Here is a 27,783-nt window from a genome sequence, read left to right as displayed (position 1 = left end):
TTCATTGGACTAAAAATGCCTTTAGATATTTTTAACATTCCATTATGATTTATGGAAGTACTGTATAAGACAGATAAAGGGATTAAAAGTTTCCCTTCGTGGCTCGGATTATTATTGGAACATTATTGACAAAACCAAAGACAATACATGTGTATGATGTGTTGTCGATGTCGCCTTCAGTTCAGTATATAGTCTTTGGTGTCTGGACAAAACAATAGTAAACATACGCGGCGCTGTTGCCATAATGCCATTACGTGGCAGGGTCCGCACCGCTACTATTACGTCTTGACAAGTTGTTGACAACAGTTGGTGAAACTGTAGAACTCCACAGTCAAGCCTGTCCTACAATTATCTAATGTAAGTAATTTTACAATTAGGTCCATGACAGTGTACTGCCTAAGACCCGCATGGCATTTGTTGGCGAAGCCAAGACAGTAATCGAGAAACAGCCTCTTGGTTATTGGTGCCTTATTATGCAACCCTGTCTATATTTGACAAATGGGGCTGCTGTTATTGCTGATGTCGTGCATGAGCTTAAGTTAAGCCATCCCAGAAAATTGCCGTTGTAAATGAAATTATGAATATATTGGTTGTACTAATATATCGTAAGTGTCAGACTACCATGGCTGACCGTCGTTTGTTAGCCAATTCTACCGTAGATTTAATTTGCTCTGTTGTTGTTGTTGAAGATTGCCTGGCCCTTTTGGCCAGACACAGGCTCTTGCCTGGCCCTTTTGGCCAGACACAGGCTCTTGCAATCTTGCAGCCCGTAGGTGTTTTGGTAGGATTTTTTTTGGGGGGAATAGGTAATTGGGGTGGGGTTATTCTGCAACTTTTATTTTTAGGATATTGGGTTAGATTTTGGGTTGAGGATGGTAACAGGCATTATTAAAGCCTGTTTGGAGAGTGAAGAAGGTGACTGTAGGAAGGGGATATCCTTCCCAGGAGCCCACTGGCTCCAGTCTATAGTTAGAGAAAAAGAGTTATAGTAATAAGTCCCGATAAGTAAGAGGGCTCGGGAAGGAGTTGAGATAATTTGCTCCTGCTGTGGCCTATATTATAGTTCTGAAATATAAGAAACTTTTTTAATGTAGATGTCTTTACTTTATTTTTATAGGAAAGAACCTTAGGGGATTATTTTTTGTACTTTAAAGCAGTTTACAGTTGACCTTTGGTACTGTATTAGCATTACTTAAGGTTCTGTGAATTCTGGTTCTGAATGGGGCTTAGCTTATTACTACTGTATTGAGGAACCCCTCAATATACTAATATGGTAATTCGCTTAGTATTTACCTTTATTGGGGTCATTTAATACCTGAATAGTGAAAAGACCCATACCAAAGCTTATCTTGATATATGTTGGCAAAGCCTACCCAGGAAATGGTATTATTACAGTTTCATCCATTATGGGAAATCTATTATAATAATATATTTCCCGAGTAAAGCAAGTCTTTTGTAGTATTTCTGTAAAATATTATCTGTCGCAAGTGCCTAGTTCTTTATATATCGACGATCAAACTCACGCTACTCATGTCTTCCTCCCAGATTTTTTCTAAGTCTGTTGTTATTGTTGACTGTGTCTTGTATTTGCTTAAATGAGCCCTATAACCACTATAATCCGCAGACAAACTAGTCCACTATAAAGTCTTACACGTTTGGCCAATCACAGCGCCTATCCACTATGACGTCATACATGTTTGGCCAATCACAGCGCGACAATACATCATCTTTCCCATGCATTCCATTTCGTTCTTAGAAATGGAGGCAATAGCAAGCACGTCATCTCATGTTGAACAAGAAGTTGAAATTCCATCTTCTTGTCCTGACTGTTTCCTAACTTACCATGAATTTGTTGTAAGTTATTCTGGGAATATTGAAAACCTAGTGGATTTGTGCCAGACACACAATTTAATTTTACAAAATAGAAATTGTCCTGCATGTCAAGGAACCTTCCCAACGGCTTCACGTTTTCTTCAAAGCAGCAGCACATCTTGATGAACCAACAGTTTAAGGTAAGCTTCATTAATTTATAGAGTATATTATAATGGTGATAGTATAACGATGTATACAGCAGTACCATCACTTTGGATTTGGTTTGATGGATGTGTTAGGTAGTGGCTGTGAGGGGGGGGGCGGAGCCCCCCCCCCCCGATAGGCCTAGGTAGGGGTACAGGGCCCCTAGGCTAGGTTAGGTGGGTTTATTAGGTTCAGTAGTGCCCTGAAAATCACTGTGGCCTTAAGGGGGGGTCGCAAGGGGGGCGGAGCCCCCCCCCCCCGGTAGGGCTAGGTAGGGGTATAGGGGGAGGGGTAGTGAAAGGATAAGTATTCATTTATTGCAAATATCATTTGATGCCCCCCCCCCACCCAAAACCCCGGTTCCCACCTGGTGTCCCCCATAATTGTTGGGATGAAGTAGGGTCTTTCTGAATTCTAGAACAACTTGTTGTTTTAACTCCAATTACATAGTAAATCTCTAAATCGGATGGTTTGCGGTCAAAATAAACGTTAAATTCGTTGGAACTACACTATTTCTGATGCAACAAATATATTTTTATTCCAGTTTCCCCATAATGGATGAAACTGTAAATTTACCCAGGAAATAATTTGGTAATACTCAGTAGAGATATAGAATGGTGCAATAAATTGTTGGTAGTAAATAAGATTGCTGTTTAGTGTATTTTTGGGGTGTATTGAACGAATGGTTTTCTTGGTGGAAATCCATAGTTATTGAATTATTGGGAGTTGACTAAGATAACCGAGAAGTTATGGCTTTGCGGTCAGGTATTGTCATCAATAACGTTCAAAATACTGGAATATATACCATATACTAATCTCATAGTGTACTTAAACGAACTTTCACCTTTTTTTTAGGTTAATATATGGTACTATAATTTCTAGCGAAACTGGAATTTGCTATAAGAAATGGAGGAGTGCTGGCTATTTTGGTATTTTTCTCTATATGTTCAATAGGGGCTGGGGCATAATAACTTACATATCGGTCTATTAAAATGTTAAGTATGTTTTTCACTCTTAAGTCCCTTGTTTACATCTGAGACACTGAAGGGGACTTATTGCGCATGCGTTTTTTCCCATGGTTTGGGAAGCTTTCTGTGCATTTACGATGATGTATTTGTCAGGTGTGTTTTTTTTAAACCAATTGACAGCTTACAAGTACTTCTTCACAAGTTCCCGGATATTGTTCTACAAGTCGTTTTTTTCCCACCTTCGCCTTCAGTTTTAAGTTAACCACCATCTCGTAAAGACGTCTCCTAGAGTGAACTTAAGGGAAGCACATCAATCTATTTCAAAATTGTGTAATTTTGTTTATGTTGGCTATTGGTTATGATGGAAAGCTATTGTTACTCTTGTGAAATTAAAAAATAACCGCGAAATAAGGCCTCAAAAGGTCCGATCCTGACTTAATTTTCAGGGAAGGCCAAAACATTTTCTACTGCAAAACTTTTGTAAAGATTGCCAAGAATCAAAAAGGCGATGATGTCAATCATAAGGTATGGAATTATTTGTTATTTACTTTTTCATAATGAAAGGATTTATTTGGGATATTTACTTTTAGTATGTGACCTGGGAAGGGGTGTTTGGGGTTTGTTCCCCCCCCCCCCTTCCGGCCATGGGTTGTGACCTAGGAACTAGTAGGTTAGGTTAGGTGGTTTTGTTAGGTTCTGTACCCTTTTACAAATCTCAAAAGTTGAATAATCACTTTTTGGCCTATTATCAGCCATTTACATGAACCATATGTTTTATCAACTGGTAATATTTGGCTTATTTTTAAATTTTTCAATATTAAACTTACCCGATAATCATGTAGCTGTCAACTCCGTTGCCCGACAGAATTCTACGGGAGGGATACGCCAGCTATCACAATACTAGAAGGGGGTGTACTCACCAGCGCCACCTGTGGCCAGGTACTACAGTACTTCTTGTTGACACCTCCTCAATTTTTCCTCTGTCGTGCTTCCGGCAAGACGTTCTGGGATACGCTTATGATCTTGGAGTATTTTCACGGCTTTTGGTGAAGTATTTCTCTCAGATTTCGGCTGTCGCTTTACTGGAAAACTTCTATATTAGCTTAGATAGCTATTATTTAGTTCTGATTAATGGTTAACGATCTTTTTGCTTGATTTGGAATCCCCACTTGGCTAACTCTTTGATTCAAGATGTCTGACATTTCACAAGCCCCACCCCATAGACGATGTAGGTCTTGTAATAGGCGTATTCCGAAGGCCTCGGTAGATCCTCACACCGCTTGTTCTGACTGTAGGGAAAGACCCTGTCAGTTGGAAGATCGATGTGAGGAATGCGCCGGACTTTCGGAACTTGATTTTGTCCGATTTCTTAAGTATTCAACCAAGTTAGAGAGAGAGAGAGTTAGGAGAAGTTCTTCTCGCTCTTCACTTTTTTCCTCACCTCATGATCCCCTACCTTTTCCTCCCCCTGTAGTGGCTACCCCCGAACCTACTATTTGCCCTCAACCTGATATGTCTGTTGTTTTGAGTGCCATTCAGGCTTTAGGTGACAAAGTGGAGTCGGTGGTTAGTGATCATAAGTCTCTTATGGCCGAAGTCAAGGAACTTAAGGTCAAGAGTGCAGTGGGTGGTAATAGTGCCAGTGCTGTGACGAGTGCTAGTGTCAGTGCAGTGCCAAGTGCTAGTGTCAGTGTGGTGCGTGAGGGTACTTCTGTGCGTGCCAGTCGTCCTCCCAGTCCGGGACCTCTTGCAAGCTCCCAAGCCCAGGGGAGAAGCAATGTCGAAGGGCAAAAGGGTTCGGCAGGCCTTGATCGGCGCACAGAAGTATCCTCGGTGGTTGCGGGCGTGTCTTCCAGAGACCGTCACTCCCACCCGCAGACGATTGAGCCCGTCTTTTACTCGTCTGCTGAGGAATTGTCAGGGAGGAAACGTTGGACTCAGGTCTCAAGACCTCTCAAACGCAGAGTCCAGACCTCAAGAGCTCTACAACCTGGCTGCAGTCATTGGATCAGCTCTGACTCGCCGCAGTCATCAGTTGAAGGCACTCCTCCTAAGAGGAGTAAGGTCCTGCCGCAACAGATCACTTCTGTTAAGGCTTTGCCTCAGCAGACCTTAGTGTCTGCCGACCCCAAGTTGACTCTACTGCAGTCCATGCAGTCACAACTTGCGGTCTTGATGCGTGAGTGTCAGGCTGAGAAGGTTACACCTCCTCCTGCGATCGCTCCGCCTAACCGCAGTCCTGCCTGCCAGGCGTACGATGTTGAGGCTCCTCAGGATACCTTACCACGTACTGAGTTACCAGTTTCCAGTGGTGTGCAGCTTCCTCCGCCTTCCTTAAGGCAACCTCAGCAATGGGAACAGGAAGCTTATACCTTACTTCCTCCGCTTCCACTTGCGGTTCCACCAGTGAGGCAACACTCTCTTGAGGTACAACAACCTCTCCCATCCATGAGGCAGACACCTCAGCTCTCGCTGCAGCGACATCAACCCTCCTCAAGGCGAGAGCCTCAACACCTTAGCCTTGCGCCTCAGGAACCTCAACTCGCGAGACAAGTTATGCGTTCTGCGCAGCCTCTACCCCAACTCTCGCAGCTCACACCTCAGCAACCTCAACTCGTTCCTCAGGAACTTGCTACTGCGCATCCGCTCACCTTACAGCAAGCGCAACCCTTGAGGCAAGACACTCATGCCAGGAGTCAGCCTCCTCCACCCATGCGCCTACCTTCTGCTACTTCTTTTGACCAGCCTTTGCAGCCTGAGCCTCAGGTGTTCCCTCAACAGAGACTTGAGGAGGAAACCACAAGCGTTTTTGCTCCAGCTCGTGCAGATTCTGCTGTTCAGCATACCTTACCTCTCACTTCGCTACACTCTGGTGATGAGGTTTCTGATGATGAGGCTGCACACCTGGACCCCTCATCAGACGTGGATGAATCCAAGTCTTCTCCGCCTCCTATTGACTTTCGTAAGGTCTTGGCTCTTTTCAGAGAGGTATACCCAGACCATTTTGTCTCTGCTACCCCCCGCTCTCCGCCATCTGAGTTTTCGCTGGGCATGCAGCCAGCCAAGTCAACGTATACTAAGCTCGTCTTTGCAAGGTCCTCTAAGAGAGCGTTAAGGATTTTAGGGGAGTGGTTGCAGTCTAAGCAACAACTAGGAAAGACTTCCTTTATGTTTCCTCCGACTAAGCTCACTTCTAAAGCGGGCGTTTGGTATGCCACAGGAGAGGAACCAGGCTTGGGAGTACCTGCCTCTGCCCAGGCTGACTTCTCAAGTTTGGTAGACTCTCCTCGTAGAACAGCAATGAGGCGCTCTAAGGTTTGCTGGACCTTCTCAGATCTTGATCACTTCCTAAAGGGTGTATTTAGAGCCTTTGAGATGTTCAATTTCCTAGACTGGTGCCTGGGGGCCCTTAGCAAGAAGACCTCCCCTGCGGACAAGGACTCAGCCATGCTCTTAATGTCCTGCATGGATAAGGCTATTAGGGATGGATCTGGCGAGCTTGCTTCGATGTTTGTGTCAGGAGTGCTTAAGAAAAGGGAGCAGCTTTGTACCTTCCTTTCCTCCAGCATTACACCTTGTCAAAGGTCTCAGCTCCTTTTCGCTCCGCTCTCTAAGTTCCTGTTTCCCGAAGAGCTTGTTAAGGACTTGTCTGCGGCCCTGATACAAAAGGACACCCATGATCTTGTGGCCTCATCAGCTCGTAAGACTAAGGTTGCTACCTCAGTCCCCAGGACTTATCGCACCCCAGTGGCTGATACTCCTGCTACGAGGTTTATTCCGCCCTTTCGTGGTAGAGCCCCCAGCCGAGGAAGCTCCCGTCCAGACTCTTCCAGGAGCAAGTCTAGGAAAGGTTCCAAGACTTCTAAAGGTAAAAACTGACTCTCCTCATCTCCAGACAGCAGTAGGAGCCAGACTCAAGATCTTCTGGCAAGCCTAGGAAAAGAGAGGTGCAGACGCCCAGTCTGTCAGTTGGCTGAGGGAGGGTTACAGGATACCATTCTGCCGCAAACCCCCTCTGACCACATCTCCCATCAACCTCTCTCCCAACTACAAAGAAAAGGACAAGAGGCTAGCGTTGCACCAGGAGGTGTCGCTCCTTTTACAGAAGAAGGCAGTGGTTATAGTCCGGGACCATCAATCCCCGGGCTTCTACAACCGTCTCTTTCTGGTGGCCAAGAAGACAGGAGGTTGGAGACCGGTGCTGGACGTCAGCGCGCTCAATGCTTATGTCACCAAGCAGACGTTCACGATGGAGACGACGAAGTCGGTCCTAGCAGCGGTCAGGCAGGAGGACTGGATGGTCTCGTTGGACCTGAAAGATGCTTACTTTCACGTCCCTATTCATCCAGACTCCCAACCTTTCCTGAGATTCGTTTTCGGAAAGGTTGTCTACCAATTCCAAGCCCTGTGTTTTGGCCTAAGCACAGCTCCTATGGTGTTTACGCATCTGATGAGGAATATAGCAAAATTCCTCCACTTATCGGACATCAGAGCCTCCCTTTATTTAGACGACTGGCTGTTGAGAGCCTCCACGAGTCGTCGCTGTCTGGAGAGTCTCAACTGGACTTTGGACTTGATCAAAGAACTGGGTCTGTTAGTCAATCTAGAAAAGTCTCAGCTCATTCCCTCCCAATCCATTGTGTACCTGGGAATGGAGATTCGGAGTCAGGATTTTCGGGCTTTTCCATCGGCCCCAAGGATAAGCCAAGCCCTAGATTGCATCCTGAGCATGCTGAAGAGGAGCAGTTGCTCGGTGAGACAGTGGATGAGTCTCACAGGGACCCTTTCATCGTTGGCCCTGTTCGTCGAGCTAGGGAGACTCCACCTCCGCCCTCTTCAATTCCATCTTGCAGCTCATTGGGACAAGGGTTTGACTCTCGAAGCAGTCTCTATCCCAGTCACCAAAGAGATGAAGACCACTCTCTTGTGGTGGAAGACCAATCTCCTTCTCAGGGAGGGCCTATCGTTGGCGATTCAGACCCCCAATCTTCATCTCTTCTCGGATGCATCGGACTCGGGCTGGGGCGCGACCTTGAACGGACAGGAGTGCTCGGGAACGTGGAACGAGGAACAGGAAACGCTCCACATCAACTGCAAGGAGCTACTAGCAGTTCATTTAGCCCTATTGAACTTCAAGTCCCTCCTGCTAGGCAAGGTGGTGGAGGTGAACTCCGACAACACCACAGCCTTGGCTTACATCTCCAAGCAAGGAGGGACCCATTCGAGGAGCCTATACGAGATCGCAAGGGACCTCCTCATTTGGTCAAGAAGTCTAAACCTCACCCTAGTTACGAGGTTCATTCAGGGCAACATGAACGTCTCAGCAGATCGCCTAAGCAGAAGGGATCAGGTCATTCCCACGGAATGGACCCTCCACAAGAGCGTGTGCAACAGACTTTGGACCTTGTGGGGTCAGCCGACCATCGATCTGTTTGCCACCTCCATGACCAAGAGACTTCCTTTGTACTGTTCCCCAGTTCCAGACCCAGCAGCAGTTCATGTGGATGCTTTTCTGCTGAACTGGTCCCATCTCGACCTTTACGCATTTCCACCGTTCAAGATCATAAACAAAGTCCTTCAGAAGTTCATCTCGCACGAAGGGACACGGCTGACGCTGGTTGCTCCCCTATGGCCTGCAAGAGAATGGTTCACAGAGGTACTACAATGGCTGGTCGACGTCCCCAGGACTCTCCCTCTAAGAGTGGACCTTCTACGTCAACCTCACGTAGACAGGTTGCACCCAAACCTCCACGCTCTTCGGCTGACTGCCTTCAGACTGTCGAAAGATTCGCTAGAGCTAGAGGCTTTTCGAAGGAGGCAGCCAGTGCGATTGCCAGAGCAAGGAGGGTATCCACTCGTAGAGTCTACCAATCCAAGTGGGAAGTCTTCCGGAGCTGGTGTAGAGCCAATGCAGTTTCCTCTACCAATACCTCTGTGACCCAAATAGCTGACTTCCTATTACATCTTAGGAATGAGAGATCCCTTTCAGCTCCTACGATTAAAGGGTACAGGAGTATGTTGGCTTCAGTTCTCCGCCACAGAGGTTTGGACCTTTCTTCCAACAAGGACCTTCAAGACATCCTTAAGTCTTTTGAGACTTCTAAAGAGCGTCGTCTACCCACTCCAGGCTGGAACCTAGACGTAGTCTTAAGGTTCCTTATGTCACCTAGGTTCGAACCTCTCCAGTCAGCTTCCTTCAAGGACCTTACCCTCAAGACACTTTTTCTCGTCTGCCTTGCGACAGCTAAAAGAGTCAGTGAGGTTCATGCCTTCAGCAAGAACATTGGGTTCACGTCCGAATCTGCAACATGTTCTTTACAGCTCGGATTCTTAGCTAAGAATGAACTTCCTTCACGTCCTTGGCCTAGATCGTTTGAAATACCTAGCCTCTCCAACATGGTAGGTAACGAGCTAGAAAGAGTTCTTTGCCCTGTCAGAGCTCTGAGATATTATCTTAATAGGTCAAAACCTATTCGAGGACAGTCAGAAGCCTTATGGTGTGCCATCAAGAAACCTTCGAGGCCCATGTCCAAAAACGGGGTTTCGTATTATATAAGGCTTCTGATTAGAGAAGCCCATTCTCACTTAAAGGAGGAAGACCTTGCTTTGCTGAAGGTAAGGACCCACGAAGTGAGAGCCGTAGCTACTTCGATGGCCTTTAATAAAAACCGTTCTCTGCAGAGCATAATGGATGCAACCTATTGGAGGAGCAAGTCAGTTTTTGCATCATTTTATCTTAAAGATGTCCAGTCTCTTTACGAGAACTGCTACACCCTGGGACCATTCGTAGCAGCGAGTGCAGTAGTAGGTGAGGGCTCAGCCACTACATTCCCTTAATCCCATAACCTTTTTTAACCTTTCTCTTGAATGCTTTTATTGTTGTTTTTATGGTTGTTACGGTAGGCTAAGAAGCCTTCCGCATCCTTTTGATTTGGCGGGTGGTCAATTCATTCTTGAGAAGCGCCTGGGTTAGAGGTTGTGTAGAGGTCCTTTAGTAGGGGTTGCAGCCCTATATACTTTAGCACCTTTGAGTTGATTCAGCCTCCTAAGAGGAACGCTGCGCTCAGTAAGGAAGACGAACTTAAACAAGAGGCAGAGTAACGGTTCAAGTCGACTTCCTTACCAGGTACTTATTATTTCATTGTTATTTTGAGATAACTGTTATATGAAATACGGGATACTTAGCTATCCTTTAATCTTGTACACTGGTTTTCACCCACCCCCCTGGGTGTGAATCAGCTACATGATTATCGGGTAAGTTTAATATTGAAAAATGTTATTTTTATTAGTAAAATAAATTTTTGAATATACTTACCCGATAATCATGATTTAATTGACCCTCCCTTCCTCCCCATAGAGAACCAGTGGACCGAGGAAAAATTGAGGTGTCAACAAGAAGTACTGTAGTACCTGGCCACAGGTGGCGCTGGTGAATACACCCCCTTCTAGTATTGTGATAGCTGGCGTATCCCTCCCGTAGAATTCTGTCGGGCAACGGAGTTGACAGCTACATGATTATCGGGTAAGTATATTCAAAAATTTATTTTACTAATAAAAATAACATATTTAACTTAGCCGGTGAATATATAATAGCTGCAACTCTGCGGCTCGACAGAAAACATACTAAAAAAACTCGCGAGCGATCGCTATGAAGGTTGCGGGTGTGCCCACCAGCGCCAACTGTCGGCCAGATACCACTCTTGTATGTAAACAAAACCTTCAATTCTTCTCTGTCGACGTTGACGACAAGACGTATCAATACTCGCTGTAGAACCTGGAGTTTTCTCAACATATTTGGTGAAGTACTTCATTTTGGTTTGAGCTTTCGCAGTGCAGGTGTTTTATCTTCATCTTAAATCTTGAACTCGTTTTTGGATAGATTTAATTTTTGATGACAAAGAGAGTATGGACTTTCTTTGACTTTTAAATGGCCGACCCTTCCCTTAGACGGAAGTGTGTTTAGGCTTTTAGCAATTATCTTATCACGTTATAAATTAATTATAGATTTTCCTCTATATATTTTATATCTCACCGCCTTTATTAGGCCTCTTCGATTAACTTTCCATTTATAATAAACATAAAAATAAATTTTAATGATTTGTTTATAAGCGACCTTTCCTGAGAGTAGGCGGTCCTAACTTGGAAACCGAAGTTAAACAACGTTGAGCCCTTTCAATCGTAAATAGCTTTTAAAGAGCTAATGATTTAAAACTTTTTAAATGAATATTTTTTAATAGATATTTTATGAAAGATTTTCTTTGAATAGTCTTCGTACTGTTTCAAAGATGAACAAACGTTTAGTTTATTTATGCTACGCAGTTTGCGCTCTATCGTTACGATAGAGAGAGAGAGTATCACGGTTTCACTTTGCAGAAAGAGTAAATCGATTCTGACGTTTTGTTCATTCTTCTTTCAAAGCTTAAATGTTTTAAATTCTATTTTAAAGGAACTTTTTAATTGAAAAACCTTTCAGTTTTTTCCTTTGGTCAAATAACATGTTTTTTTGACGAAACGTAAGTGGGCTCTTCTCTTAGGTGCGAAATCAAGAGAGAGAGAGAGAGAGAGAGAGAGAGAGATAGAGACGGAGGGAGAGAGAGGAGAGAAAACGTTCCGTTCAAGCGGGTAACGTTGTTCTCGAGTTACTTTCGTCCCTAGTCTCTGTACGGGGAGAAAGGATAAAACGTTTTTAGTTTTTTATTCTCGTCCCCAGGCATTGTACGGTGAGAGATTGAAAACGTAGTTTTGAATGAACTAGTGTTTAGTCTCTTCCCCAGCCACAGAATTTTTTATCTTAAAATATGTTTACTGTTTTTTGCTGGTATTAATGTGCTTGCTTTATACGACTGATTTCGCAATTACTACCTTTTGATGAGGGTAGAATTGCGTGCTTCAGGTAGAAATCAGTAAAAGTTTCGATTTCAGTGAAATAAGTGCAAAACAGAAAATCGTAGTGATAAAGTGATATTGCGCAAAGTGTTATCAGTGTTGCGACTGAGGGTTCGTCTGTTCGTGCCTGTCGTTCGCCTAGTCCGGGACCTCTTGCAAGCTCCCAAGCCCAGGGGAGAAGTAATGTCGTACGACTTATGGGTTCGAGAGGCCTTGATCAGCGAACAGACGTTCCCTCTATGGTATCGGGTGTATCTTACCAAGATCACCCCTACCATAAGGCGAGAGAGACGATTTTCTCCTCGTCATCCGAAGGCTTTTCGCATAAGAAACCTGAAACAAGGTTTCGAGGCCCTTAAGCGAAAGTCAGTCCTTTCAGGACAGGTCCAGCGTCCTGGTTGTAGCCATTAGGACAGCTCTGACCCTATGCAGTCATCGGAAGACTGCGCGCCGCCTAACAAAAGCGTAACACAGACTCCGAGAGTCTTTTTGTTGGCAAGGTTTTGCAGTCACAGACGTTACCCTCGTCTCTTACCGCAACCATTTCCGTTGATCCTAAATGGGTTGTACGGCAAGACATGCAGAATAAGCTTGCCTCCCTTATGGAAGACTATTCTGCCGATACGTCCGTTGAGCCTAGCCGTTTATCTCATCGAGATCCTGGCTTTCAGCCACCCTAACGTTCCTTTGTGCGTCCTGTTGACGTTGGCGTAGCTAAGTCACGTCAGTCAGGTTGTTTAGAACCACACTCGATGCGGTCTCGTGTGGATTTTCAGCCACATTTGGACGTTAGGCCACTTGCTGATGCTCCTGTTGACGTTCAGGACGTTCGCTAACAATCGGAGTTGACTTGTTTTGACGCTGAGCGTCAACCTCCGCATTCTAGAGTTGTTTTGACTGCTCAGTCTAGGCGGTCAAAGCAGTCTCGAGTGGACGCTGTGCGTCCTCACGCACCTGTTGTTGTTGACAGTTCACAGACTGTCAAGCAGTTACATGACGTTGCGTCCTGGTCTCTCGCACCTGTTGTTGTTGATAGTTCACAGACTGTCAAGCAGTTACATGACGTTGCGTCCTGGTCCGCTACTAATGCACCAGTGCGTGTGGACTCTGCTTGTAAAGCATTGCCACCACGGTAGGTCTCTCCCTTGCTGGAGACTCAGCTATTATCGGACAAGGTTCCTTCAGATGAGGAAGTAGCTGTTCCCCCTCCTACTGATATTCCCTTGAGGACTCTACTACTTTAAATAAATCATGCTGATTTTTAAGGATCTTTGTCCGGATCTTTTTGTAACTGCTGCTCCTCGTTCGCCTAAACGTCAGAGCTTACACTAGGCCTAGCTACTTCGAAGCTGTTGTTTTATAAGCTAGTGCTCTCTCGCTCTCCTAGAGAGCTTTACGTTTGCTAGGCGACTGGTTTATCACCAGGAGGAGTTTGGGGGATACAGCCTTTGCTTTCCCTTCTTTTAAACTGGCTTATAGAGCGAGAGTCTGATATGACACGAGAGAAGTTCTCGGCTTGGGAGTTCCTGCCTCTGCCCAGATAGACTTCTCAAACCTCACAGACTCTCCCTGGCGCCTGGCCATGAGACGCTCCAAGATTTTACAGGTCAACTTCACAGCTGTTTTCGAGCCTTTGAAGTTTTGCTGTACAATTATGTCATGCATAAACAAGGCTTTCAGGGATGGCTCCAATTATCTGACAGCCACGTTCTCTGCAGGAACAAGTCCCTCAGGGATGGCTCCATGATTTGGCAGCCATGTTCACTGCAGGAGTACGTAAGAGGCAAGTGCGCTCAATGTGTTCATTGTCAAGACAAACTTCACGATGAAGTCTACCAGGCTGTCTTGACAGCATTTATGGAAGGCGACTGGATGGTCTCTCTCGACCTTCAGGAGGCATACTTCCACAATCATATACACCCGGATTCCCAACCGTTTCTGAGGTTTGTTTACAGGAATGTGGGGTACCAGTTTCGAGCTATCGGGGATCCGAACCTCCCTGTACTTGGACGACTGGCTTCTCAGAGCATCGTCCAGCCTTCGCTGTCTGCAGGATCTACATTGGACGTTGAGTCTGGCCAGGGAGTTGGGACTTGTGGTCAACCTAAAAGTCCCAACTGATCCCATCCCAGATTATTCTATTTTTGGGGATGGAGATTCGCAGTCAAACCCTGCTCGAAGTCCAACTAATGCTGAAAAGAAACCGTTTATTCAGTCAGGAGTTGGAACAGTCTCGTAGGGACTCTCTCATCCCTGGAGCAGTTTGTCTCACTAGGGAGACTACCCCTTCTGCCTCTCCGGTTCCATCTAGCCTCTCACTGGAACTAGGACAAGACATTAGAGACGGTATCATTCCCAGTCTCCGAACCAATAAAGGCATGCCTGAAATGGTGGGACAGCAATATCAGTCTGAGAGAGACACTATCCCTAGCAGTCAAGAACCCAAACCACGTGTTGTCCTCAGACGCGTCGGGTTTGGGTTGGGTGCGACCCTGGACGGTCGGGAATGCGCAGGTCTGTGGACCTCAAGTCAGAAGAGCATGCACATCAACGGCAAGGAGCTATTAGCAGTCCACTTGGCCTTGATGATATTAGGAAGCGTCTTCGAAACTAAGTGGTAGAGGTCAACTCAGACAACACCACAACTTTGGCGTACATCTCCAAGCAAGGAGGCACACACTCCTTCTCGCTGCTCGAGATCGCAAGGGACCTTCTCTTATGGTCTAGAATTCGAGGCATCTCCCTGTTGACGAGATTCATCCAGGGGGACTTGAACGTCTTGGCAGACTGTCTCAGTCGGAGGGGTCAGGTGATACCCACGGAATGGACCCTCCACAAGGACGTGGGCAAGAGTCTTTGGGCTTCTTGGGGTCAACCAACCATAGACCTCTTTGCCTCCTCTTTGACCAAAAGGTTACCAATCTTTTGCTCTCCAGTCCTAGATACAGAAGCAATCTTCATAGACGCGTTTCTACTGGATTGGTCTTTTATGGACTTATATGCATTCCCACCATTCAAGATAGTCAACAAGGTACTGCAGAAGTTCGCCTCTCACGGAGGGACAAGGTTGACGTTGGTTGCTACCCTCTGGCCCGCGAGAGAGTGGTTCACCGAGGTACTTCAATGGCTGGTAGACTTTCCAAGAAGTCTTCCTCTAAGGGTAGATCTGTTACGTCAGCCCCACGTAAAGAATGTCCATCAAAGCCTCTCCGCTCTTCGTCTGACTTCCTTCACACTATCGAAAGACTCTCAAGAGCTAGAGGTTTTTCGAAGGAGGCAGTCAGTGCGATTGCAAGAGCTAGGAGAGCTTCTACCATTAGAGTATACCAGTCGAAGTGGGAAGTCTTTCGAGACTGGTGCAAGTCAGCATCTGTGTCCTCGTCCAGTACCTCTGTAGCCCAAATCGCAGATTTTCTTTTACATCTGAGAAAGGTTCGCTCCCTTTCAGCTCCCACGATTAAGGGCTACAGGAGCATGTTGGCTTCGGTCTTTCGACATAGAGGCTTAGATCTTTCCAACAATAAAGATCTCCAAGATCTCCTTAAGTCTTTCGAGACCTCTAAGGAACGTCGTTTGGCAACTCCTGGATGGAACTTAGACGTGGTCCTAAGGTTCCTCATGTCAGACAGGTTTGAGCCATTACATTCAGCCTCCCTGAAGGATCTCACCCTCAAGACACTTTTCCTAGTGTGCTTGGCTTCGGCTAAAAGGGTCAGTGAACTTCATGCCTTCAGTAAGAACATCGGCTTTTCTACAGAAAAAAGCCACTTGTTCACTTCAACTTGGTTTCCTGGCCATAAATGAACTGCCTTCTCGTCCTTGGCCTAAATCTTTTGATATTCCTTGCTTATCAGAGATCGTAGGCAACGAACTGGAAAGAGTATTATGTCCTGTTAGAGCTCTTAAGTTCGATTTAGCTCGTACTAAGTCATTACGAGGGAAATCTGAGGCATTATGGTGCTCAGTTAAGAAACCTTCATTGCCTATGTCAAAGAATTCTTTGTCATATTTTATCAGATTTTTTTAATACGAGAAGCTCATTCTCACTTGAATGAGAAAGACCGATGTTTGCTTAAGGTTAAGACGCACGAAGTTAGAGATATAGCAACCTCCGTGGCCTTCAAGCAAAATAAATCTCTGCAAAGTATTATGGACGCGACTTCTTGGAGAAACAAGTCAGTGTTCGCGTCATTTTACTTAAAAGATGTCCAGACTCTTTACGAGGACTGCTACACACTGGGTCCATTCGTTGCAGCGAGTGCAGTAGTGGGTGAGGGTTCTACCACTACACTTCCCTAATTCCAATATCCTTTTAATCTGTCTCTTGAAATGTTTTTAATATTGTTTTATGGGTTGTTCGGAAGGCTAAGAAGCCTTTCGCATCCTGATTGATTTGGCGGGTGGTCAAAGTCATTTCTTGAGAGCGCCCAGATTAGGGGTTTGATGAGGTCCTGTTGTATGGGTTGCAGCCCTTGATACTTCAGCTCCTGGGAGTCTGTCAGCATCCTAAGAGGATCGCTGGGCTCCGTGAGGAAGACAGACTTACAAGGCAGAGTAATCGTCTAAGTCAACTTCCTCACCAGGTACCTATTTATTTTGGTTTTGTTATATTGATAACTGCCAAAATGAAAAAACTCTTAGCTTATACGCTGTAAACATAATTAACTCTTATCTCTACCCACCTCCTTGGGTGTGAATCAGCTATTATATATTCACCGGCTAAGTTAAATATTTAAAAATAATATTTTAATTATAAAATAAATTTTTGAATATACTTACCCGGTGAATATATAAATTAAATGACCCTCCCTTCCTCCCCAATAGAGACACAGCGGGACGAGAAGAATTGAAGGTTTTGTTTACATACAAGAGTGGTATCTGGCCGACGGTTGGCGCTGGTGGGCACACCCGCAACCTTCATAGCGATCGCTCGCGAGTTTTTTTAGTATGTTTTCTGTCGAGCCGCAGAGTTGCAGCTATTATATATTCACCGGGTAAGTATATTCAAAAATTTATTTTATAATTAAAATATCATTTTACATTTCTGACCATTATTATTGCTGCAAATCATTCGTTTATGACATTTCCTTACCCCAAAAAACACTGGTTTCCCACTGGGATCCCCCATAATTGTCTTATATAAGGGGGTCCAAAAACTCATGAACGGGAGTTTTACCCCAATGATCATGATCATAAATGCATAAAACACAAGATAGTGTGTAGGGAAAATATTTGGTTCATGTATTTGGCTAGAAATTAAAGTATCATATTTACCCTTTTTTTTTTCTATGACCAAAATCATAAAACCTTACATTGTAATATAAAAAGAGTTAACGAAATCAAAACCCAGTAATAAGTAATGTAACACGATCAAAACTTAAGCTTTTCTTTCAGCGCTTCCACACGAAAAGAAAACGTGAACTTTCAATCACGTTTCTGTGAGTTGGTTGTTACTAGAGTTGTAGCAGTGTTCATTGCACAGTACCACGAAACCCTCTTTACATAATTGCATGCATATACAGTACTGTACCTGTATGTTCATATATCAAAGTAATACCGATTATGTACTTGGTGTTGTCTAGCCATTTAATTTCACTGCTCCTCTTGTAGCAAGCGGACCATGTTTCGCTTTGAGCGTTATCCCCTTGCTAGTATTTAAAGACAATTTAATCTAATTAATCGCATAATTCCAACTGGTTTTTGTTCGGCCATGGCTCTCATTTTAACATTTTCACTGCTCTGTTTTGGCAAGCAGACCATGTTTAGCTATGTGCATTACCCCTGTGTGCTAAACTTTTGGTGATAATTTAATTACAGTATCTAATTAATCACATTGTTTCAACTGGTTTATGCGTGGCCATGAATCGCTACGCTTGCACTTTAAGATATATTCATTGCTGCTCTGTTTTGGCGAGTGGACCATGTTTTGCTATGCTTGTTAGCATCATAGGGTAGACTTTTGACAATAATTTAATTGTCTAATTCAGCACATAGATCTTACTGGTTTTTGCTAGGCCATGGCTCACTATGCTCGCATTTTAATATAATTTCACTGCTCCTCTGTTTTGGCAAATGGACCATGTTTTGCCATTTGCCTTGGGTAGAAAATGAGATTGCTGTTAGTTTATGTGGGGGGTATATTAAACGAATGGTTCTCGGGGGAAATCGGTAGTTATTTGATTAAGGGGAGTTATCTACTATAACTAAAAAGTTATGGCTTTGTGGTCAGGTATTGTCATCATTAACGTTCAAATCACTGGAGTATATACCATGTACCAATCTAATTGTGTATTTAAATGAACTTTCAACTTTTTTTCTCTCTGACCAAACTCATAAAACTTTACATTGTAATTTAAAAGGAGTTACCGGAATCAAAACCCAGTACAGTAATAAGTAGGGAAAATCAAAACTGAAGCTTTTGTTTCGGCGCTTCCACACGAAAAGAAAATGTGAATGTTCAATCTCGTTTTCTACCAGTTGGTTGTAGCTAAAGTCGTAGCAGTGTTCCTCGTATAGTACAACAAAAATCTCTCTACATAATTGCTTCTATATACAGTACCTGTATGTTCGTACGTCAAAGTAACACTAATTATGTACTGGTTGTTGTCCAACCGCTTAATTTCACTGCTCCTCTGTTCTTGTAGGCGGACCATTAGTCGTATGTGCTAGTATTTAGTAGATAATCTAATTAATCACAGTTCCAACTGGTTTTTGCTGGGCCATGGCTCTAATTTTAACATTTTCATGCTCCTCTGTTCTGGCAAGTGGATCATGTTTCGCTACGCGCATTAGCCGTATGGGCTAAACTTTTGGTGATAGTTTAGATATTTAATTAATCACATTGTTACAACTGGTTTATTCTTTTCCATTTATTGTTACGTTCGCATTAACATGTATTCACTGCTTCTCTGTTCTGGCAAGAGGACCATGTTTTGCTATGCGTATTAGCTCCGTAGGCAAGATTTTTCATAATAATTTAATTGTCTAATTTATCACATAGTTGTTACTGGTTTTTCTCGGCCATGGCTCGCTACGCTCGCATTTTAATATAATTTCACTGCTCCTCTGTTCTGGCAAGTGGACCATGTTTCGCCATGCGCATTAGCCCAGTGGGATAGAATTTTGGCGATAATTTAATTATCTATTAAATCACAGAGTTCCAATTGATTTTTGCTTGGCCATGACTCACATTTTAACATAATTTCACTGCTTCTCTGTTTTGGCAAGCGGACCATGTTTCGCTATGCGCGTTGGCTCCATTAGCTAGTATTTTGGTGTCAAGTGCCTAACTAATCAAATAGTTCCAGCTGGTTTTTGCTTGGCCTTGGCTCGCTATGTTCACGGTTTAACAATGGGGTGAGTTAAAAGGGGAGTTGTTCTGTAACTGGAATACAAACCTACGCTATTTATTAGGGGTATTGCTTTCGGCGAAACTGAAAGGACGAGCCATTAAAATTTAGCGAGGGTTAACTACCCATTCCTCTAGTTTGGGGGAAGTAGCTTGCTACCGCTCCACTCGCACACCTGTGATTTAGCTCACATTGCTTTTGACTGATGGTGTTGATAAAAGTATCTTTTAAATTAGCGTCTTAGGGTTTCAGGTTAAAAAACTGATACTGTATTTGGAATTTTTAAACTAACTTAATATATTTTCCTATTTCAAACTATATCGTTAATTATGTAATATACCCATCTGTTCAGGTGACATGTTGCCTCTGTTTATAGTGGGAAAACCACTTGTTTGTTTTTAACAATCGTACTGCTGCCTACTCATTTTTCTCAGAAAATTTTCATAAGGCAGAGTTGAAAACTGAAGTACCGAATTAACAAACGACAGTAGAAAGGAAAGTACAGTCTGGTAAAGACGAAGAACTTCTTACTCTCCTTGACTTATATGGGGGGTATAAATGTCCTCTTGCCCTTTCATGCTTGTGTTGGGTTGGATGGCATGAAACAATGAGGACATAAGTGAACCATAGTCCGGGGATGGCACCTGACTGGAAATCATTAACCAATTTCAATAAATCGCCTGTTATCATCATACATGGCTTTCCACAATATTCACTGGAATGGCTGTGCTTGAGTTATGTCATCCTGAATGTGAGATGCAGTATTTATCTGGTGATTTTAGACATTTACTCAAGTAACAATTTTGCTTAAGGTTTCCATTTTGCTCTCAACCCACAAAAAATAAAGTCCTTAGCTAATCTGTTTCTGAAATATTATAAAAGGTGAATTGCCATACTGTATAACTTTGTTTAAAGTCCAGAAATCAGTCCAGTTTTCTGTATATTCAAAGGGTTGGAAAATTTAAAATTATTTTTTGATTAAGAATCATGGTAATAAGTTAGATTAGCCTGTATTTCTTACCTACCATAATGATATTGCCCTTCGTTTATTCATAACTTGGCTAGCACACCAACACTCGCCAGTGCGCCTGCGCTCTCCACCTTGATAGCGCTCTTTTGCGCCAGCACTTTCTGCGCGCCAGCACTATCCACCTTGCCAGCGCTCGCCGATACACTTGTGCTCGCCTGCGCACCAGCGGTCTACATTGGAACAGGTTTCTCCGACTTCAAGGAAGTCTCGCAGTCAAAAGGAGCATGAAGGTAGGTACAGTGCGACTGCTAGGGAAGTAGGGGAAGGGCTTCACAGAAGGGTTAAAGATACCAAAGATCCCATCTTTGAAGGCGAACCCACGGCATCAACCATCGGGCGAGACTCATTGCAGGGAATCTTCGGTCCCTTTTTCTTCAGGAGGGCTTTCTGACAGTGCCAAGCAAACAGCTTTGTTTCAGTGCTATGGTCCGAGCAGTTGTGTGAGCCTTCAGGTCTGCTATTTCATCTCTCTCTTCTGAGACCTCGCAACATCCGACGGCACCAGCAGAGCTCCTGCAAAGAGCCTCGGGTACTTCTCCCCTGAAGAGGAAAAGAGGAGTGTCAAACACAGTAACATCGCCTTGGGTAAAACTGACTCCTGTTAGGCCTTCCAGGTCTGTCCTTCCAGGCTTGTCCTTCTGGACGCTCTCCTGCCCCACCTCTGCCGAGGGACGGATTTCCTCCCTCCCATCTTCATAGGAATGTTCTCTGCACGGAGAGCTCTCCACTTCCGATGGAAGTCAGGAAAGACAACTCCAACCGGCCTTCAATGCTAGAGTACTGTATCCTTCCCCGGAAGGAACCAAAGGACTCAAGACTCTGACAAAGTCCTCTTCAAGGGCCTGCATGAACCCCCAGTCACTCTAGGGATGCTCATGACCCACCCCGAGAGGAGCTCTCTGGGGTGGAAGAAGGAGACTTCGCTGCCAGTCCCACTTTAGAGGGGGAGCAGAAAGAGTCGGTACATGCCTTCTTTCAAGTCCTGACTCTCATCAGGGTACTCAATGGGTTTGCCGACCTGGAGAGACCCCCACGAGAGGGCAAAGACACTGTTTTAGATAGTCTTTCGGACTCGGAAGCCCTCAAAGACCAGTGCAGTCTTGCTCTGGTCTCAAGGGCTACAGAGGGCCTGGACAAATTGTTGTGACATTAAAAGACTTGGCTGCTGCTACCCAAGCTTTGTTCAACATGAACTTCAGTAGATTATTCCCTGAAACAACCATATAATAATTTGTTAATTGATATTACTGTACAGTATATAAATCAGTTACTTCCATATTGAGAAGTTTTGATTTTTCTAATATTCTAACTGTCACTCTTTCGATTACTTGAAATTTTCTTTATAATTTCTAAACAATTTTGCGCATATATATTGATACCCTAATTTCCAATTTGGTAAAACTAGTTTCCATCTTTCTCATCTTTATCTAAGAATATTTTTTATAGGAAACTCATGAATAGTTTTGTTTAAATAAAATCTACATTATTTAGATCACTTGATAAAACTTTATAAAGACTAAATCTGTTTTAATGCATGTGCGCTTGTTTGTTTCTATTGATTTTCATGAAAGAATAGCTATGAAAAGCAGTTTTCACATGATATTTTATTATATGTTTCAGTTTACCTCTCAAAGTGTCTTATTTGTTCTAAAGTGTAAGAGGAATAATTCATATGATATATTTTTTCAGGATACAGTTGGTCACCTGCCTGAGATAAACACACGACTGAAGACAGATATAATGGTGGCGTCCATTAATCACAGGAAAACTTCTGTTCTACTCTGCAAGTGGAATTGAAGATCTATGACTTCAACAAGAAAAAAAAGAATATGCACTATAGTTTTAGGTGTACAAGTGAGGGGAATTAATAATTTAAAACATTCCTGTGTAGATCTGTTTACAGTGCGGCTCTCTAAGTACCTTGTTATTATCTAATCAATCTGCTAAAGTTAGCTGTTAGAATTCAACTGAAAAACTATTATTGTTTTATAAATCCTATAATCTGTTGCTGTCTCTGCAATATAGTTTTCTTTTTATATTATGCTGATAAGTCTTAACTATCGTAAACACTATTGTCAGCTTTAAAAACAAAGGGTAAAATTAAGTCATAACTTGAAAGTCAGTGAATCATCACTTCAACAACTTTGATCACCATCTGTCTTTGGCTATCTTATGTCATACCAAATTTATTAAAGCCTCAATGGTAAATCTTACTCACTAATGTATAGTCATCAATTGAACTTTTTTTCTATTTATATGAGATATAAGAATGTTGGGGCTTTAATACTTAATATTATTAGGACCAAAAAAATGGTTATGTGATTTTCAGTTGTGTGCCACTTCCGCACATGTGCAAAAAATTTATTCTACCTTAATTTGTAATTCTTGATGATAATTTCTAATTAGAATTTCCAAATCAGAAAACTTATTAGCACTTGATATTTAAAGGCTAGTTTTTCACAAACAAGCATTGTGGTATCTTGAGTAATTTTTTTCTTTTATGAAAACAATTATATAGCATATGTTTTTAAAACTATATTACCACAAGTTTTTTTATCTTAGTTCAATTTAATATACTCTTGATACCTAAAGTTCAAGTGATCACCAGTTTTTCAATCTGGTGAATTCCTACTGGATGATGATCTTTTTTTATACAGTGATTTCTGTTCTTTACAATATTTATGATACCATGCTTTTGGTGGCACCTGTGGGCATTGGAGTAAGGCTGATAGACTGGAAAGCTACTGAACAATTCCAGGTATTTAACCCTGTGGTTTAGTTAATGATATAAGGTTTAGTTTCTATCCTTACTTTCCATTAGGTCCTCTTATTCTGTAAATATTTGTTGGTTATTAAGCTTTGCCTGTAATTAAAATACACCATGTGCACCGTGACAACATAAATCTTTTGACGATTGTTATACCTTTTTCAGAGTTCTCTGCTGAGATGCTGCATATTTGTGAAAGACAAAGTAATTTGGTTCCACTTTTCCTGCTCAGTTTGACGTGAAACCTGCCTGTGATGTTCAATAATCTAGAGCATTTCACAGGATGTACTAGCGGTTAGATCATAGTTCTTACTGCACGTTAATTTATTGGATTGAATGTACAATGGTAAATATGCTAACCGATCAAGTTTTATGTTGTTAGTTACCGGTTATATAGAAAGGTTCTGTCCAGAAGGTTATTCTCTTGGAGAATCTGTAGTTGGGTACTTCTAACAGAGTTTTCTGTAATCTCTTTTCGTGGATCTTGCTGAAGGCTGATATTTAATCTTTGGTTAATTGTTGATGGTTTTATGAATTGGAAATGCTAGCATTTTTAAGAAGTTGAAGCTTTCTACAAAATTCAATTGTTCCGTAACCGAAATACAAACCACGCTATTTACATTGGGTTTACCTTTTAGCATAGCTGAAATGACGAGCCAATAGTTTTTAACGAGGGTTAATTACCCCCGCGCTAGTTAGCGGGGGGTAGGGGAAGGGTAGCTTGCTACCCCTCCCCCCCCCACACACCGGTGATTTGCTTCACTTCACTTTTGGCTCCGGCGATGAACAGACGTGTCTGTCCATCGTCCTGGTTGACAGCCTTTAATCTTTTTTCTGCTTTTTCTCTACAGTGTGTGTGTGTGTTAGAAGTTGACCACCTTTATTATTGCTATGCGTACGTGCCCTGGAATTGCCAGCCGCCCTTGTGGTACCTTTATGTCGGCCACGGATACGGATCCTCACACCCTTTGCCCGCAGTGTCGAGGCCGACGGTGTGATCAGGAAAATATGTGTAGTGAGTGCAGGGAGTGGTCTGCCTCCCAGTGGGAGAGGTTTGGCCGCCGGCGTAAGAAGAAGTCCAAGAGAGACCATTCTCCTTCCGGGGTTGCCTTGAAGGAGGAAGGTTCTCGGGACACTTCTTTCGCCGCCCAAACCTCCTCCGAAGCTCCCCCTCGTTCGGCTCCTAAGGAGAGTCGGCCGAGTGGTAGCGCAGGCCCTAGTTCTGTTTCCCGACCTTGGGTGGGGGGAGAGGGCGTCGCCTCCCATAGCGGGGCGGTTCTCCTTCCTCCTCCGGGGAAGGTTATTGATGAATCACTGTCTAATGATGATCATTTACAGATTTGGGCTTCCCTGGGGCTTGAGGGCTTGCCCTCCAGAGTTGCCCTGATTGACCTTGTCCAGTTGGGGGCCGCCGTTAAGCAGTCGCCGGTGATAGCAGAGGTAGACCCTCTGTCTATCGTCGACGTCGTGGTGACAGAGGCCTCCGACGGGGCGGGGCAATCCTCTGCAGGTGCAGTTGGGGATGTTGGTGCTGACGGCTCTCCTCCCCCTTCCGTACGTCCTTCGAAGGGGGCAGGGAGTCCTACGGGCTCGTCTGCTGTCCAGCTTCCCTCTAAAGGGAGTGCCTTGACTGAGACTCCCCTTCGGAGGACTGATGGTCCTGATGATCTTCCTTGTGGCCGCCTTCGCCGTAAGGCTCACCGTCCGCTGCGTCACAAGGGCCTCCCGTCTCCTTATAAGGGTGTTAAGAGGCGCCTTTTTGGATCTTCTTCTTCCGAAGGGGACTCTCCTCACCATAAACAGCCTACAGCTCCAGCTTCATTAGACACCTCTGGGGATCGGTCTCCTACTCCTGCTAGAACTTCACCTTCTGGGGCAGATGTTCAGCTACCTGACCTCGTCACCCGACGGGCAACGGTCTCTTCGGGGCAAAGGGATTCTTCCCTTACACGTGCAGTGTTAGCGCACAGGCGCTCTCCTGCTCGTCAGCGCTCTCCTGCTCGTCAACGCTCTCCTGCTCGTCAGCGCTCACCTTTTCGCCGGCGCTCTCCTGATGTTCGCCCTTCTTCTCGCCAGCGCTCTCCTGATACATCCTTCAACCTGTTGTTCCTGAAGAGCGCCCAGTGCGCCAGCGTTCCCCTGCTCACCCTTCTGCAGTGTTAGCGCACAGGCGCTCTCCTGCTCGTCAGCGCTCTCCTGCTCGTCAGCGCTCTCCTGTTTGTCAGCGCTCTTCTGAGGATCATCGCCCTCTTGCTCGCCAGCGCTCCCCTGTGGTTTCTGAATATCCTGCAGTCCCTGTTGGGCGCCCTGCGCGCCATCAGTCTCCTGAGCGCTCTCGCGATCCTCAGCTTGTTCCTGCACAACATCGCCTGCGTTCTCCAGCGCGTGTTTCTAAAGCACATGTTCGCCCACGCGCCTACGCGCTTCCTGTTCCTGTTCGTGAACGCGCCGCGCCAACTGTTCCTTCAAAGGATTCCACGTGTCGCCCTCTTGCTCGCCAGCGTTCACAGACGATTCAACAATCGCCTGCTCGTCAGGGTTCTCCTACGCATTAGCGATCACCTAAACATCGGCGATCTCCGGATCGCCCGCGTGACATCGCCTGCGCGCATGCGGTCTCCAACGTGCCGTCGCCCAGAGATAGTGGAAGGATATGGTTCGCCCTCGCGCGATCGTTCGCCTGCGCGACCTACGCGCTATCGCTTGCCAACGCGTCGCCATGCACCAATGCGCCATCGCTCGCCTGCGCACCACCGATCGCCTGCTTGAAAAAGCTCTCCCTCGCGCTACAGGTCTCCTGACCAACGTCGCCAGCGATCTTCGGAACGTTCTTACTCGCCCACGCGGCAAAGCGTTCCCTCGCCATCGCGCCAACGCATTCGTTCACCGGCTTGCCCACGCGCTCGTTCGCCTGTGCGCCCTCGCGCCCACTCGCCCGCTCGACCGGTCGCCTGCGTGCCCGCGCGACGGCCGTTCGCGCCGAATTTTACAGCCAGTGATAGCAGCAGGAACGCGTGTTCCCAGACAGCGCTCTGGATCTCCTTCATCAAAACGCAGGACTGTTGTGCAGGACAGGGAAGACACTTCAGAGAGGTCAGTGCGTCTTTCTTCCCCCTTTCCTTTTCAGGCAGGTCCAGTGGTGTCCACTACGAAGGATCGCCCGATCCCTTTTCCTCCAGCGAGGATTTTGAACTCTGTGTCCGTGGAACAACAGACTTGGTTTGGTCCTCTGATGCGGGCGTTAGTGAGGGTAATGAAACCAGCACTCGCCGATCAGGGCAACAAACCAACGACTGCCTCACCCACGCTGAAGAGAAAGAGAGGAGTGGACTTCGTGGTGACTTTCCCCAGGGAGAAGTTGATTCCTAAGAGGTCTGTCGGGAAGGCCCCTTCCCGTGCTCGAGTGTTTTCTCCTTCTCCCGTGGACGAGGCTTTTCCGTCCTCGGGTGAGTCCAGTGAAGCGATAGTCTTCCCCTCAGCTCCAAGGGGGGGGGGAGCCTTCTCTTCATGGAGGAGAATCGTCTCGTGCGGAAGGGGCTCTTCGAACCTCTTTGTTGGGATCCTGTATCCCTCCCAGGAGGGAACCCAAGGACTCCAAGACCATCCCGAAATCATCTTCGAGTATTTGCCAGGAACCCGTGGCTCCCCGGGGGAACGTCCACGCTTCGCCCCAGGAAGAGATTCTGGGGACAGGAGACTTAGCTGCCAACCCGCAAGGAGGAGATCAGCAGGAATCTGAACATGCCTTCTGGCAGGTCCTGAGCCTGATGAGGCAACTCAACGGATTCATGGACCCCATGATCGCCCCCCCCCGAGAAGGCAAGGACACAGTCTTGGACGAAGTGTTCGACGTTCGGAAAGCCTCTAAGTCCAGTGCGGCTCTGCCCTGGTCTCGGGGTCTGAAGAGTGCCAGAGCCAGGGCCAACGCTCAGCTCGCGATTCTTGCCTCCTCCAGTCGTTCCTCTGCCGGGAACAAACTCATCCCTCCTCCTCATCTCCAGCAGAGGAGGTATTTTGAGATCTTTGGTGAGTCCAGTCTCGCTCTTCCTCTCCATCACTCCGTGGAGGAGCTGGCGAAGGGAGTTCCCCTTGAGAAGCGCTCTGCCCGGCAGGTGTCGTTCTCGGCGTCGGAGATCCTGAGCCATGAGAAGGTCGCAAAGTGCACCATGCAGGCCACTTCGTGGTTGGATTTATGGCTAGGAACTCTGGGCATCCTATTGTGCTCCGAGGACTTGTCTAAGGAGACCAATAGGAAGGCCCTGAAGACCTCCTTACTCTCGGGCACCCGCTCCATCGAGTTCTTGGCGCACCAGGTCACCACCCTGTGGGCCAACTCGGTGTTGAAGCGGCGCAATGCGGTGACCGAGAGATTCCATCCGAAGGTCCCCGCCGTGGATGTGTGTAGGCTCAGACATGCTTCCCTTCTGGGGGAGAATCTGTTCGAGCCACAGGATATGGAGCGAACGGCTGAGAGGTGGAGGAAATCTAGCACGGACTCCCTCCTCCATAGGGCCCTTACAGCTCGGCCCTATAAGCCTCCAGCTCCGCCGCAACAGCAGCAGCAGCCTCGTAAGGCTCCGAAGCAGGCACCGGCAGTTAAGAAAGTGGTGTCTAAACCCCAGCCCTTTCCAGCCAAGGTCAAGAGGGGCGGCAAGTCCTCCAGGGGAGGCAAGACTCCTAGGAGCAGCGGCCGCGGCCGCAAACCCTAGGGGTGGCAGTCCCCCTGCGTATCCACCTGTGGGGGGATGCCTTCAGCATTGCGTCCGC

The 27,783-nt window shown here is 45.4% G+C and overlaps 1 long non-coding RNA gene across 2 annotated transcripts in view; it reads left to right on the top strand.

The window, feature by feature from the left end:
* Positions 1 to 219: 219 nt before the first annotated feature.
* The window catches only part of LOC137657777 (uncharacterized), a 121,425-nt gene continuing 93,861 nt past the window's right edge, over positions 220 to 27,783 (top strand). For both annotated transcript variants that reach the window (XR_011047201.1, XR_011047202.1), the window contains exons 1-4: positions 220 to 357; positions 21,939 to 22,103; positions 22,907 to 23,007; positions 23,182 to 23,362. This is a non-coding gene — a long non-coding RNA (uncharacterized lncRNA). The remainder of the gene's footprint in view (positions 358 to 21,938; positions 22,104 to 22,906; positions 23,008 to 23,181; positions 23,363 to 27,783) is intronic.

This window comes from Palaemon carinicauda, chromosome 18 (assembly GCF_036898095.1).
Source record: "Palaemon carinicauda isolate YSFRI2023 chromosome 18, ASM3689809v2, whole genome shotgun sequence".
In the NCBI taxonomy this organism is placed as follows: Eukaryota; Metazoa; Arthropoda; class Malacostraca; order Decapoda; family Palaemonidae; genus Palaemon; species Palaemon carinicauda.
The sequence above is the reverse complement of the archived record's forward strand: the minus strand, read 5'-3'. Positions and strand labels throughout refer to the sequence as shown.